Source organism: Mustela lutreola, chromosome 7 (assembly GCF_030435805.1).
Source record: "Mustela lutreola isolate mMusLut2 chromosome 7, mMusLut2.pri, whole genome shotgun sequence".
NCBI lineage: Eukaryota > Metazoa > Chordata > Mammalia > Carnivora > Mustelidae > Mustela > Mustela lutreola.
In genome coordinates this window covers 103,904,190-103,920,860 of record NC_081296.1, presented here as the reverse complement: position 1 = coordinate 103,920,860, position 16,671 = coordinate 103,904,190, and positions in this window count along the sequence as shown.

The window sequence follows — 16,671 nt, the reverse complement described above, 5'->3', positions numbered from 1 at the left end:
GTGTGTATTTCCCTGCTCTTTTTCCTGAGTACTCAATACTTCACCATACTGGTGGTGGCCTTTAAATGAAGCCATTTTGTGGAACCAACACAGTCCTAAATCCAGAAGTAATACCAGTTAGTGGGTTTTGCTCTGTTTTCTTGAATGCCATGCTAGGGAACATATAACTATGAAGTTATTTAGTAATGCATCATTTTCTCACCAATCCACTTCTCTCACATTCCTTAGCCTGCTCACACGTATTTCTTCTCCTATATTTTTCCCTAACTTAAGACTGACTGATTCTGATCCTTTTTCCTTTGCTCATTCTTGTATCCTAAAAGTCCAAAGGCCTATTTTAGCAAGAGAGAGAACTTCTCAAAGGTTGGGGAGAATGAGAAGCCATGAATGGAGATGTAAAAGTGCATACTAAGTATTCATTGAATACTTGAATGTTTTTTTTTTTTAACTTATTAGGAATGTTGCCATTTTTTATTTAAAAAGTATTGAATATTTTGATTAGAATAAGACTTAGCAAGTTAATATACTCAGTCTGATTAATTCAAGAGAAACGACCTTTTCCAAGTAAACCCCCAAAAAGTATATTTGTACCTTCAGGGTACAACTTGGGAAATTCTTTTCATACTCTAAAAGTGCTAACACTTACCTCTTTAGGTATACTATGCCTGGATTGTTACATAAATTTAATTTTTTATGTCTACACTGAAGGTAGGCATTATTATTCCCATTTCATAGCTTGGGAACTGAGCCTTGGGGAAGTTCAGTGATTAGCCAAAGGTCATGAGATTCTAAGTAATAGAGTAGGAGTCTGAACCTAAGTTCAAGGATCTAAAGCTTCCAGATCTCGATATCCTACAACCTCTGGGGATATAGGAATGTTCCAAGAAAATTTACCTCACTTTGGTAAGTTCTTCGTTTGAAAATATTCTTTGTATATTAATCTGTTATCAGCATTTATTTTATTTTTATTTTTTTAATTCAAGTTAATTAACATATAGTGTATTATTAGTTTGGGGGTAGAATTATTAGTGTTTGAATTGCTGAGTTAATCTGAGGAAAGCTGGAGTGCTAAAGGATGATTCACTTTTTTTTTTAAACTACTTTTTTTTTTAAATTTAAATTCAGGGAAGGAGGGAAAGTTCATTTTTTATTTTGACTCTATCACATTTCTTTTTTAAGTAACCTATATAAGGTGTTTATGGATTTCTATGTGGTAAGACTCCCTGTTCACATAAAGCTTTTCAAATTTAGCCTACTTACTCCCAAATAGATTTTTGGGTGTAGGCCTTGCAGAAAACTCATGTTTAGTGAAAACATCAGTGAATAATGAAAACATTCTTGGTAATAAATATAGGTCTGGAAATGTTATTATGTAAATTTAATGGAAATTTTATTCTTTATGCTTACAAGAATACATTTATGAAGGTATTCCAGGTGTGCACTTCTTATCAAAGAAGAAAATTCTGAGAAATGAAGAAAAGAGCATTCTTTTTGTTTGTATTATTAAATGTGATCCATTCACAATGAATTAAAACAGCCTAGGCAAACTTCTCATTTAGGAACTGAAGTTTATAATATTTGATTGAAACAAGTTTGAACTACAACAGAAAAATATCTAATTGACCCTAGAACTGAAATAAATTAATCTGATCCAGAGACTGAGCACAATATAGACAATAGCTGGAAATGTACTGCAGCAGAATTAAGTATTGAAAGCTCTTTTTCCCTTTGTTGGGGAAGAGGGCAGGAGAAGGAATAACTTGGAAGGGAGTGAATCTACTCTTTTTTTTTTTAAATTAAATTTATTTATTTTCAGCATAACAGTATTCATTATTTTTTCACCACACCCAGTGCTCCATGCAATCCGTACCCTCTATAATACCCACCACCTGGTACCCCAACCTCCACCCCCCCCGCCACTTCAAACCCCTCAGATTGTTTTTCAGAGTCCATAGTCTCTCATGATTCACCTCCCCTTCCAATTTCCCCCAACTCCCTTCTCCTCTCTAACTCCCCATGTCCTCCATGCTATTTGTTATGCTCCACAAATAAGTGAAACTGGAAGTCCCAGTGTGCAGTTCCAGTGACAGCCTGATTAGACCTAAACACAGCCTACAGAGCAAGGTGGTGTACTGAAACATAATTCCTAAGTATGGAATGAAAAAGAGAAGTACCCTATGTAATATCAGTATGGTTTATTACAGGAAATGATCCTTGCAGAGATCAGGTGTATGCAGCCATTGTTGGGAAACTAAAAAAAAAAAAAAAAAAAAAAATTAAGCTTATATAAACTTATTAAACAAACCTATAGATTTTGAAACTTGAGAACTGGCATCTTTAACATAATTTTATTGGCTTCTTAAAAACATTTATTTGAAACATTAGATTTTATAGATTTTTCTATTTTCCTTTCCAAACTCTTACCAGTTACAGGTAAGATGTGCTGGTGAAACTGATTGGACAGTTTTATTGGCTAAAATGACAGGGGAAAAAATGCATTACAGTATTAAGTTTCACTATATTAAGCTCTGTCTTTTTAGTTAACTGGAAAAAAGAAGGCATGCTAAAGGTATTAGCCAAAACTAGAATTTGAATATCTTTAGCAATAGAATCGGATTGCCCTATTGTATAAAAGAATTTTAATATTTTAAATGGGATAAATTGAGAGGTCACCAGATATTTCTATATACTCTATTTTCCTAGGTGAATTCTTAAAATTTAAAGGCAGTATATCTTAGAAACCTTTCATTCAGAGAATCCAGAATAATAGTTTGTGAATTTAAGTGACAGTGCCAAGCAAAGTGGGATTCTGTTTCCAATAAGTTTTATTTACCACTGATCTAAATGAATCCATGTTGATGGAGGGTCAAGTCTTTCAAAGAATCGGTATGACCTCTATATATGGCTCGTGTGATGGATCAAAGAGGGTAAATCCAAGAGGGATTTAGGAAGAGGAATCTAATGTTAATGGGATTTTAATTTACATAGTTGGGTAATTGTTGAAAATGTTTACAATTATAAACACCACTGCAATGATGAAGCATATATAGATTGGATAGGAATAGCACAAATTCAGTTTTGGACATGCTACATTTTCAGTACCCACCAGTCATTGTAATAGGGCTGTCAAACATTCCCTAATCTACATGTACTATGATGGTTACTGAGATTAAATAAAAATATTACCTTCAAGAAGCTTATATGGCATTATTCAAAACAAACTGGCAACACTTTTGCCAATATTTGCAATATGATTCATAATAGAGCTTGTAAGTCAAGGTATATGCCTATAGATCTAATAGAGTATGGTACTGGAAAAAAAAAATCAGTTATTTTCATCATTTCCTCTTTTCCTTTATTCATTGCTTTGCCTGACCCTTCTTACTCAGTGAGTAAACAGATGAAGAGTTGTTAAAATTTTAAGCATAGTTTTATTTTTAAAATTTTTGTTATTATATAGTTGGCATATAATGTTAGTTGTACAACAAAGTGATTTGACAGTTCTGTATGTTATTCAGGGTGTAGTCACCATCTGTCACAATACAACATTACTACAATATTATTACCTATATTACCTATGCTGTATTTTTCATCTCCATGACTTATTATTTGTTTTTTTAACTGGAACTTTTTACCTCTTAATCCCTTACCACCTCCCCTCTGGCAACCACCAGTTTGTTCAGTTCATTCTCTGTACTTATTAGTGTGTTTGTGGTTGTTTTCTTGTTCATTTGTTTTTTTAGATTCCACATATAGGTAAAATTACATGGTATTTGTCTTAGTCAGTATCACTTATTTCATTTAGCAGAATGCCTTCCAGGTCCATCATGTTGTCTCAAATGGCAAGATCTCATTTTTTTTTTTTTTTTTTAATGGCAGAGTAATATGCTACTCTATGTGTATCCATTTTTTTTTTTTTCTGTTGAGACAGGTTGCTTCCATATTTTGGCTACTATAAATGGTGTTGCAATAAACATAGGGGTGCATATCTTTTCGAAATAGTGTTTGCCTTTTTTTTTTTTTTTTTTTTTAGGTAAATACCCAGTAATGGAATTACTGGATCATATGGGATTTCTATTTTTTATTTTTTGAGGAACATTCCTACTGTTTTCCACAGTGGCTGTACCAGTTTACATTCCCACCAACAGTGTCTGGGGGTCCTTTTCTCTACACCCTCACCAGTACTTGCTATTTCTTTTTGATACTAGCCTTTCTGACAGATGTAATGAGGTGATACCTCATTGTGGTTTTGATTTGCATTTTCCTGGTGATTATTGATGTTGGAACACCTTTTCGTGTGTCTTTTGGCCATCTGTATATAGTCTCTGGAAAAATATCTGTTGATATCCTCTGCCTATTTTAAAATTGGATTGTGTTCTGTTGTTGAGTTGTGTAAGTTCTTTATATGGTTTGACTATTAGCATCTTTTCTCATATATCATTTGCAAATATCTTCTTTCAGTTGGTAGGCTGACTTTTCATTTTGTTGATGGTTTCCTTTACTGTGCCAAAGCTTTTTGTTTTGGTGTAGTCACAATAGTTTATTTTTGCTTTTGTTTCCGTCTGCCCAGAAAAAAAAAATGTTGCTAATGCTTAGGACTCACAGAGATTACTGGCTATGTTTTCTTCTAGAAGTTTTATGATTTCAGGTCTCATGTTTATTAATGCACTTTGAGATTTATTTTTGTGTATGTGTAAGTGGTTTAGGTTCATCTTTTACATGTAACTGTCCAGCTTTCCCAACACCATTAACTGAAGAGACTGTCTTTCCTGTATTGTATATTATTGCCTCCTTTGTCATAGATTAATTGACCATATAAGCATGGGTTTGTTTTTGGACTCTCTATTCTGTTCTACTGATCTATGTGTCTACTTTTGTTCTAGTACCATACTCCTTTGATTATTACAGCTTTTTAGTGTATCTTGAAATCTTGAATTGTGATACCTTCAGCTTTATTCTTTTTCAAGATTTCTTTGGCTATTTGGCGTCTTTTGTGGGTTGGTAAACATTTCAGGATTATTTGTTTTTCTGAGAAGAATACTACCTGTATTTTGATAGGGATTGTTTTGAGTAATACAGAGAGTTTAATTAATTCTTCCAATCCATAATCCTGTAATGTCTTTCTGTTTGTGTTCAATTTCATCAATGTTTCAGTTTTAAGAGTACAGGTCTTTCATCTCTTTGGTTAAATTTATTCCTGGGTATTTTCTTTCTGGTGCAGTTACAAATGGATTGTTTCTTAATTTCTCTTTCTGCTACCTTGTTATTAATGTATAGAAATACAACCATTTGTAGCCTATATTCACTTATTACTTCATTTTTTTTATTGGATCTTTAGAGTTTTTTCTATGGATAATGTCATCTGCAAGTAGTGATACTTTAATTGAATATCTTTTATTTCTAGTCTGACTTCTGCAGCTAGAACATCAGTACTATGTTGAATACAAGTGGTAAGAGTGAACATCCTTGTCCTATTTTTAATCTTAGAGAAAAACCTTTCACTTTTGCACCACTAAGCAAGGCGTTAGCTGTGTGGTTGGTTTGTTTAGCTGTGGATTTTTCATATATGATCTTTGTTATTTTTTAAGGTATGTTTCCTCTAAATCCTGATTTCTAACAGATATCTATATTCAGATTGTCAATGTCAAAAATGTATTAATGAAGTTTCTACTATCTTGTTAAAATTAGGTTATTGTGAGGATGCAACTCTTCTAATATGTTTTGGAAATTGTTTTGGGGGGCTGATTCAAAATCATTGGTTGGAAGAGATTAAAAACCATTCATTTTGGAATGTGATGAAATTAAGTAAAAAAATCCTATGTTTGTATAAACTTGAGCATATGAGTGTATAAAATATATGTACATATATACAGATATATGTACATATATATATACATATACACATATATATGTATGTGTATATGTATTGTATACAATACATATGTATTGTATACATGTGTGTATACAAATACATATAGGTATTTATACAAATACATGTATGTATACAAATGTATGATGTATATTTATTGTTCCAAAATGTGTTTAGAAACTACTTTTTAATGAAATCTTTTTTATGACAACTGGGTGAGGAAAGTAGAGTGACCCAAATTTTGTTAAGTTCATTTCTCAGCTTAGGACACTGTGGCTCAGAGTCACCTCCTATAACTTCTTGATGGTGGAGTCAAGATGAGTGAGTCTGTTCTGTACACCCAGTTCATTTCTGTTTGCACTATTCTGAGTGGATGAACTATGGGTGGGAAAATTATTCCAAGAAGATCTATAATAATGAATTTTGATAAGCTTACTAGAGCAGTAATACATTGGCTATCTTAGACCTTCTACTAGGAGTTTATAAATTCAAAAACTGTGAGTGGGGTTGCAGTGATAGTGAAGGAACAGTAAAATGAGAAGTCATAGGCCATCTCATAGTTATTAGTTTGCCCTTAAGCTTGAAAACAAGCATATATACTGACATTGTTCACTCCTTGAAATACAATAAAATGTCATAAAAGTGATATAGGAAGGAGTGATAGCAGCTAGATGTCAGGGTGGGAGGTCTTAGACCCTTCTTCCCCACAAGCATATTAATTGAACCACAATTAATGAACAAATTTCCTTTATGAGAAATCCACCAAGTAACTGAATGGCTCTTAGACACTGACATATACAAGATCAGAATCCCTGGATCCAGCGGGGATTTTAGGACACCCTCTTACCAGAATCCCTGACACAGTGCCATACAATAGCGAAGGGAGCCTTGCTACCTAGCTTCATTAAGGGGAAGGAAAAATTGGTTGACATATCCAGTATCCTGACTCTTCTGAGGGTGCTCCCCAGGGGACTGGTTGCTGCCTTGCTAGTCTTAGAGATTTAAAGGGTCTCGCACAGTTTAGCTGCCTGGGGGAGAATAGAAGACATAGAAGACATAGGGCTTATAGAAGACATAGCACCTCCCCTTAGCTCAGACAGAATGAGTAGTCAAAACCCATGGCTTCCTTCTTTTCTCTGGGGGAGAAAAAGAGTTTTTCCAGGCATCTAATGTCACCACCTCTTCTTGGCAGGGACCAAAGGACTGTCTTCTGACTTGTTCGTCCCTAAGTGCTGATGGGACCTGCAAGCTCTAGTTGTCTGGGGACAGGTGATAACAGAGCTAGGAAATTTGGGCTGGTAAATGGCATTGCCCCATCTCCCTGGTTCAGCAAGAGCAAATGGATGAAAAATTCTAGCTCCTGGTTTCTTTATGCAGGAGGGAAATAATTGGATGGAGTGTCCAGAGATCCAACTTTTCTGGGGGTGGCTTAAAATAATGTATGATACCATAATGATGGATATATGCCATTATTTATTTCTCCAGCCTCTTAGAATGTACAACACAAGAGTGAAATGCAATGCAATATATGAACTTTGAATGATTATGATGTGTCAGTATAGTTTTATCAGTTATAACAAATGTATCACTTTGGTGGGGGATGTGGATAGTGAAGGAAGCCTTGCCTGGGTGGGGTCAGGGATAAATGAAAAATCTCTGTAACCTCTTTTCAATTTTGCTATAAACCTGAATGTGCCCTAAAAATAAAGGCTTAATAAAAAACAAAAAAACCCTGAAATATAGGAAATGTCCAGGGTGACTAAAAAAACTTTTAAGTAATCTACTTGTATTTTTATATTGATATTGTTTATTCAAAGTTTAAATAAGTGAAAAGACTTATTTCTCAGGAGATAGAGGATCCAATCAACTGACTTTTGACTTTTAAATAAAATGCTATAATTTTGATGACTATTACAGAATACTGGATGCCTGTGCTTATGTATAGCTTATATAAGAATAACAATGTAGCATATAGCTGTCAAACAAGATACTGCTTAATCATTTTATTTTGGATAAGAAAAATATGCCTCTGAACTGAATTACAAAATCACTTGGGAGCAGACAGTTTGACACAGATGTGACATTTGAAAATGAAATGGCATCAATAATGGGGTGACTCCTCTCAGTTTCACTGGAATTGTCGATAGTGATTTGGAAGGGAGCTTGGACTGGCTGAGCACTCACTCGCTTCAGTAACTGTGCTGCTCCTTATCAGGTGCAGCGTCAAATAAACTTCATGAAGATTTAAAGCCTTAGAGATAAGCATGCAATTGAAAATGCATTCCTATTATACACTTAAGGCAATGTGATACTACCTGTTCTCTAAACTGAATTTTAAAGAGCTAGAGCTATTGGGAACTAATTTCCTGGGTTAAACGCTAATTTTCCTGGATCATTCTTATTATACTTCATTGTGATATTCCATTTTAAAATATAAATTTGGAATTATTTCAAGTTACTTTATAGTTGGGATTATTAGTAAGAAGCTGCAAAGTGATTTCTATGGCATGAGCTTATTAAAACCAGCTTATGTTGCTGGTTTTTCTACCTCTAAGAGTCATTGCCTAGCAAGACTTACAAATATGAAAATACCCACTTCCATTTGCCATGCCTTTGATCAGTTTATAGCTTAGACCCAGAGATGAGTGGTATTCATAAGCAATAATCTTCTGTGTGTGTTAAAATAACTTAATGCATGTCCCAAGATGCATTGTTCTACTTAAAACAAACAAACAAACAAACAAACTGGATCTGCATCATGTCTCATTGACTCAGTAATCTTTCCAGGGTGATGTTGAAGGAAGAACCTGGTTGAACAGGCTCTTGAGCCATTGGGTGAGTCCTAGCTGATCACTTACTAGCTCTGTGGTTTGGGCACATATCTAATCATATCTAATTTGCTGATGTATATATATGTATATATATATAATAAAATGTATATATACATCATGTATATATATATATATATAATGTATATATATATATATAATATGTGAAATTACTTTTACAAATGACAAAGTCCTATGTGAGTTGGGTTAAGACTGTTTCTCAACCAGTCTGACCCCTAGAAATCACTTGGTAATGTCAGAAGGCATTTTTGCAAGTTAGAACTTGGGACAGAAGGTGTGCTACTAGCATCTAGTGTGTAGGGGCCTGGGATGCTAACTACTAAATATCCTATAGTGCACAGGACAGTCTCCTACAACAAAGAATTCCCTGGACCCAAAGATCAATAGCACTGCTATTGAGAAACCTTGGATTAAAGTTTTAAAACCTCAAACATTTACATAACTCTAAGGGGCTTACTATCCTAGTTTTTCAACTATTCTTTAGTGGCTATAAATGCTATATTTATCACTTAATTTATGCTTTAATTTCAAATATGCTTAAAAATGGTATTCACTACAGGATTATAACTTACTTGCATTATATTTTGTTAATATATTACCACATACATTCACTTTCTTGTTAAGATTTCTACAAGGAAATATAATTGTGATTCATGAGTGTTCTTGAGTCCAGTTGTTTGGTTCCCAATTTCATAGGTATGTTAATCATTTAAAAATATTGCTGATAGTTTTTTTATTTTAGCTTATTATAGGTTCACAATCAATTATTTGAAAATATTAAACAAAATGTGTTTCAGAATCTTTTTGGATTTTAGTCCAGTAGTGCAGTGCCAACTTTACATAATTTATATGTTAGATTAAACCATATCGTGGTTGGGACAATGCATTTTACCTGATATTTATACAATAAAATGTGTAAATAGTCACACTAAGTGGGTTAAATGAGATCAGATCAGTTCAGATCATATTTTATCAACTAAAAGAATTCAGGTCAGATTTTGTTGACAAGTGAATTATAAAACAAGGCTCCTGGTTTTCAGAGCCTTTGTGAATTTTAGAGTTGTAGATGAAGTACTATGGGCCTATTTATATCCCTTTACTAAATCTAATGCCTCCTATCTATGAAGTCATATCATATCTCCAAAAGAGCAACAGAGTATAAAAATTTTGTTATGCCAAACAGATAGGAACCCCACTCCCAACCAATTCAGTAATTATTGGAAAGGGCATGTATATTTGAAACACGTACTGTCTTAATTAATGTTCCAAGTTATGCCAGACTATATAAATAAGTGTCCCAGTTAATGAGCAGTTACAACCAATTTTCACAGTTACAAGGAAAATATACTCTGCAAAATGAAAACACTCCTAGAAAGGATGCAATTTATAACACAATATATTTACCAACGATAATTGGATATATCCAATCTGAGAGTGAGAGTATTATTAGTGTCTATTTTAATTAATAGTGAAAAGTATGTTCAGAACTTGACATAGCTTCAGAACAATGTCACCATGACCATGTGTAATTATGTATCCAACTCTCACAGTGTTCCCTTAGGAATACTTAAAATTTAAGAACTTGTTTAAAGAAAGAGATGATGATGGGACATATACCTGAGAGGCTTGGTAAGTGACATAGTGAATTGGAGGTGCAAGAAAATGCTTCTCAAGGACAGTGTCTTCTGCATAAGGAGTATGGACATGGACTACATAGAATTCTAATGAGATTTATAAATGAGTAGCTTTTTTCTTGACCAGTTCAAGGCACCTTCACATTGCAGCACATGATAGTGAAGTGTTCAAGGGCTAGATCTTGTTAGGATCACCCATATGCTGTGAAATCCTTGGCCCTGCTGCCTGTACCATATTTAAGCCAAACTTCTTTGATGTAGATTTCCTTGAGGTGCACTCTGTGTTTGAAACCCTTCAAAAGGACTTTGGTTTCCAGGAATGTGGTAGTAGACAAGCTAAAAATACTTCCACTGTAAAAATTTATAAATATATGAAATATAAAAATGTCTTAAATTTGAGAGCTAGGAACCTAAAAAGTAGAGGACACTTCCAGCTCCCCCAAATGAAGGGAGGAACCAGTTCAAGAAGCATAGTTCTGAAATAGCAGTAAATGAGAAACCTATAATTTTAAGATTTAGGTAGTGAGTGAGATAGGGCTTTGGATAAAGAATGGCAGTTGGAATTAAGTTTCCTAAGAAACTTAATTAAGTTTCTTAGGAAAAGTCAATACCTTAAAAAAGATATACCCTCATGAAATGGTGCAAAAGAGGAAAAAAAAAAGCCTATTGTCTAGGAAATGTGACAAAGCAAGTTGACCAAACTTGGTTTTTATACTGGGTAGAACATAAAGAAATAACTGTTTCAGAAGAACTTATAGTCGGAATTTATAGTCACACTATATACCTTCATATGTATTGGCTTTATATTTATGAATATATTGTAATTTTGGGAAATTAACATAAAAATTTTCCTGGGATAACTGAAAGGAGATGCCAAATGTTTTTATGGAAACAGATGAATAATGCCCTACTCAGTATAAGCTAATGACCCAAATTACCAAACTTGCAAGGAATAAAACAACAAGAATGACTTAGAAGACCTAGAAAATACAGGGTATGACCTATAAACATTTAGAAGTATCATTCATAAATTATAAACATTTAAAATTATCAGAGTAATAAAGGAAAAAATTAGATGTGTAAAGACAGGATAAAAAATTACCAGGCAAAATTTATTAAATGGCATAATTGGTTGATAGAAATTAAAAATATTTTCAGTGGATGGACTTAAAGATAAAATTAGAGATACCTTAAGAAGAATTCATGATTTAGAAGGCATATCTGGGGTAATTATCCAGAATGCAGCCCTGAGAGATAAAGAGGTAGAAAATATGGCTAAGAAACATGGATCACTGAATGTTAAAATTGAACATTATATATCTAAAAGGGTTCTGGACAGAGAAATTGGGAAATTTCTATTCATTATTGAAATAGAAAAAACCAGAATTTTCCAGAATCTTTCAGATTTTTCAGGCATGACTTCTCATATTCAAGAATTACAATGAATCCCTACATAAGATCAGTTAAACTAAATTCCCATTCAGAACATTAAAATGAAGTTGAAGATCCCAAACGACAGTGAGAAGATTGATTGATTGATTGACTGATTTACATATATTATTTGTTTCAGGGGTACATGTCTGTGATTTGTCAGTCTTACACAATTCACATGCTCGTCAGAGTACATACCCCCAATGTCCATCACCCAGCCTCCCCATATTTCCCCACCCCATCCACTCCAGCAACCCTCAGTTTGTTTCCTGAGATTAAGAGTATTTTATGGTTTGTCTCCCTCTATGGTTTCACCTTGTTTCATTTTTCTCTCCCTTCCCCTATGTTTCTCTGTCTTGTTTCTCACATTCTTCATATCAGTGAGGTCATATGATAATTGTCTTTTTCTGATTGAATTATTTTGCTTAGAATAATACTGTTAGCATAATACTGCATCTATTGAGAGTATCATAGCTCTTCTTCTTTCTTTTATTAATATTTTGTAATTCCATTCACATAATTGCAGATGGAAAGATTTTGTGGGTTTTTTGGTGGCTGTATAATATTCCATAGTGTCTTTATACCACATCTGCTTTATCCATTCATCTGTTGATGAACATCTAACCTCTTTCCATTGTTTGGCTATTGTGGACATTGCTGCTATAAACATTAGGGTGCAGGTGCCCCTTCGAATGACTACATCAGTATCTTTAGGGTAAATACCCAGTAGTGCAATTGCTGGGTCATAGGCAGCTCTATTTTCAACTTTTTGAGGAACCTCCAGAGTGTTTTCCAGAGTGGCTGCCCCAGCATGCATTCCCACCAACCATGTGGGAGGGTTCCCCTTTCTATGCATCCTTGACAACACCTGTCATTTTCTGACTTGTCAATTTTAGCTACTATTCTGACTGGTTTGAGGTGGTATCTTACTATGGTTTTGATTTGTATTTCCCTGATGCTGAATGATGTTGAACACTTTTTATTGTGTCTGGCCATTTGGATGTCTTTGAAGAAATGTCTGTTCATGTCTTCTGTCCAGTTTTGATTGGTAATTTGTTCTCATTGATGGGTACACTTAGTCTTGATTGATATTCTTGCTGATCTTCTGGGAAAGGGGCTGGTTATGGTGATTCTCAATTGTCTTTGTCTGAGGCAGAATTGCACTGCCCTTTCCAGGCGCAAGCTAAGCAATCTTCTCAGGTTTACTCTTGGTAGCTTTTGTTCCCAGAAATCTTTGGAGGATGAGAATGAAAGTGGTGACCTCGCAGTCACTGGCCATGGAGGAGCCGAGAGAAAAGCAATCAACCACTCCTGTCTCCTTGGTCTCCCACCACCTTCCGTGTTCACCCAGCCTGTGACAGCATTTCTGTCTCTGGCACACAACCCTTTTTGAAGTCTCCAAACCCAGCAGATTCCTGCGGTGTGCTCCTGTGCTATTCCTCCTGGGGTAGAAAGGAATGTCTCCCTAGATCTGCTTCTTTTTGGGCCCCTGCTTGAAGAGTAGTGGCCCGACTGTGCCTCAGATCATGGTTTATGGCAACCCTGAGCTAAGAGCCTACTTCTCATCTCCATCTTTGCAAGTGGCTTCCATGCTCCAATACCTGGGAGCTCTGCCACACTCAGACACCTCAAGTTTTTCTGTGACACTGAGGGTCCTGAGACCACACTATCCCAGCAAGGGTTGCACTTCCTGCTTAGCCACTGAAGTGATGTCCCTCTATAGAGCAGACTTTTAAAGTTCTGATTTCATGCTCCATGGCTCTATCATTTGCCAGGAGCCAGCTGATGGAGGCTCCATGTACCCCCAACCCCCGGCCTCCCATGGCAGTCTATTTTCCCAAATATCACCTCAGATTCACTTCTATGCACATCCTATGTTCCAGAAAGTGGTCTTTTTTTCTGTTCATATAATTGCTGCTATTCTTTTGTTCAATTTTCTTTGTGATCGTAGGTGTTGAGAATGGTTTGATACCTATCTATCAGCTGAATTCCTGGGACTAGACAAAATGTAGGTCTCTTACTCCTCTGCCATCTTCCAATGAGAAGATTTTAATAGCACCAGAGAATAAAGGCTGATTAGCCGACCACCCATCACTCTACATGTAATTTATCAATACCAATAACAGAAACCATAGAATAGTAGAGTGTTCTTTAAGGTTATTAATCTGGAATTCTATATCCATGTAAACTATAACTTAAGGGTGAGGCAGGATAACATCCATTCAGATAAAGAGTGAGAGAGTTTATTACTAATAGACATTAAAAAAAAATTAAAGGATGTACTATAGGAAGTAAAAAAGAAGTCATACCCAGAAAGGAAGCATGAGAAGAAATATGGAATAGTGAGCAAGGAAATTATTATGCAAATAGTCAACTGAAATGCACATTTTGGCTATATGAAATAATGATAATTGCTTATTGGAGAGGGCGCTAAAATCAAGATGGAAATAGGCCTCCTCACTGTAATGTTAACATTTTAAGAGAGGTCACTAGTTCATTCATTTAACAAGTATCTGTGGGTCAGGCAAACACTTGTGTGCAAGAGCTACAGCAGAGAGCAAAACAGCAAAAGTCACTGCCCTCATGGCTATTTCGTTGTAGAGGGGAGAGACAGGCCACCATCAAAGTAAACTCATATACTGCCTCAGACGATGATGCATATTAAAATTAAAACCGAAGCAGAGATAAAGAATCCTTAATTGGATGAGGTTATAATTTCAAAGGAGATCAGAATGGGCTTCACTGAGGGAATAATATTTGAGCAATAGTTTGGAGGAGGAATGAGAGAAAAACTTCTGGCTGAGGGAAGAGATGCAAAAGCCCCACGGAAGAAACTTGTCTGGCATGCTTGAGAAGGAGCTGAATCCAAATAAAATAAGAGTAATGGGAAGCAAAGCTGAAGAGCACTGGGGGAGGTTTTGGAACAGAAGAATACTAGGAAAAGAATCATGTGGGGGTGCCTGGGTGGTTCAGTAGGTTAAGCCGCTGTCTTCGGCTCGGGTCATGATCTCAGGGTCCTGGGATCGAGCCCTGCATTGGGCTCTCTGCTCAGCGGGGATCCTGCTTCCTCCTCTCTCTCTCTGCCTGCCTCTCTGCCTACTTGTGATCTCTCTCTGTCAAATAAATAAAATAAATAAAATCTAAAAAAAAGAATCATGTGTTACAAAGATTAGCCTGGATCCTATATTGGAAATTAACTGTTGAGAATAGGAAAAAAAATATAGAAAGCAGACTTAGGACATTATTTCAGTAATCCAGGCAAGCAATGGTGGATGAGAAGTGTCCTAGGGTCCTCCTATATTTCAGAGGAGGTAGAGAGATTGACTGATTTTAGATATGAAATCAAATGTATATGTTAAACCCATTAAGTCAAACTATGAAACCATATGTTACCATTTTTGTCAGGAAACGATGGTCAAATACTAGCAGTTTCAAAGAGTTCAATGTAACAGAATCTATAACTTCTAATGAAGTTAAGGGGAAAAGAAATTTAAAGAGTTTAATGGAATACAGGAGAGGAAAACTAAAAAAAGTTATGAAAAGGAAGGTAAATGAAAAGCACAGAGCACAACAATAACAACTCTAAATGTATTAATATCAAAATAGATGCAAATGGACTCAACTCACAGTAGGTAGAGCTTGTCAGTTTGAAAAAAATAAAATTGCTTTAAATCCTTAAATTTCTTACATACAAACTACATAAAGAGGGAAAGGAAAAGTATAAGAAAATCATACCAGGTCAATATGAACTAAAAGAGATTGGTGAAGTTGTGTTATTTAAAATAAATACACTTTAAGGATAATAAAGGGTTGACATATAAATAATATTCTCAGGAAGATAAAGGGATATCTCATGCTCTTAATATCATAATCCCAAAATACATAGAGAAATTGATGAAAATATGTACAGATCTAAAAAGTCAGTCCTGGAGAGAGAACTTAATAAACTTCTCTTAATAATTAGTAGATGAAGCAGGAAAAATATTTGGTTAGGGTTATAAAGAACTTATATAGCACAGTTAATAAAATGGATCTTTTTTTTTTTTTCTTTTTTTTTATAAATTAATTTATTTATTTTCAGAAAAACAGTATTCATTATTTTTGCACCACACCCAGTGCTCCATGCAATCCATGCATGCATAGAATGCTGTATTAAAAGAATAAGAATTCATGTCAAAACATAAAATTTATAGAAATTACATTTTACCCTATAAGCCAAGTCTCAAAAATACCAAAAAGCTATCCTACAGGCCATATTCTTTGATTATAATACAACCAATAGCCATAAAAGGAGTAACTCAAAAGCCTCCAGATATCTGTAAATTAACACATTCTAAATAACTCAGGGGGTGATATTTATTTTTAACAAATATTAGAAAATAGACATTAGAAGCTATTTTATAATTAGTTGAGATCAGATAGTGGAAATACTGCAAATCAAATTTGAGGAATATAGCAAAAATAAGATTAGTGGGCATGGACAGCTTTAAATTCTTAAGAAAGGCTAAAAATTAGTCAGCAAAGCATCTGAACCTGGAAATGGTGAACTAGTAGACAACTCAAACAGCAAAAAATATTAGAACAGAAATTAGAGAAATAGTGGAGAAGATGACAAAACTAAAAGCTGTTCTTTTAAAAATAGTCAAATTATTGGTATGCTTGATCAAGAATAAAGAAGACACAAATACTATTAGAAATAATGACATAAAAACTGTAGGCATCAATCTGAGGGATTTGAAGTGACGGGGGTTTGGGAGGTTGAGGTACCAGGTGGTGAGTATTATAGAAGGCACGGATTGCATGGAGCACTGGGTGTGGTGAAAAAATAATACTGTTTTTCTGAAAATAAATAAATTTAATTTTAAAAAACTGTAGACACAATAAAGAA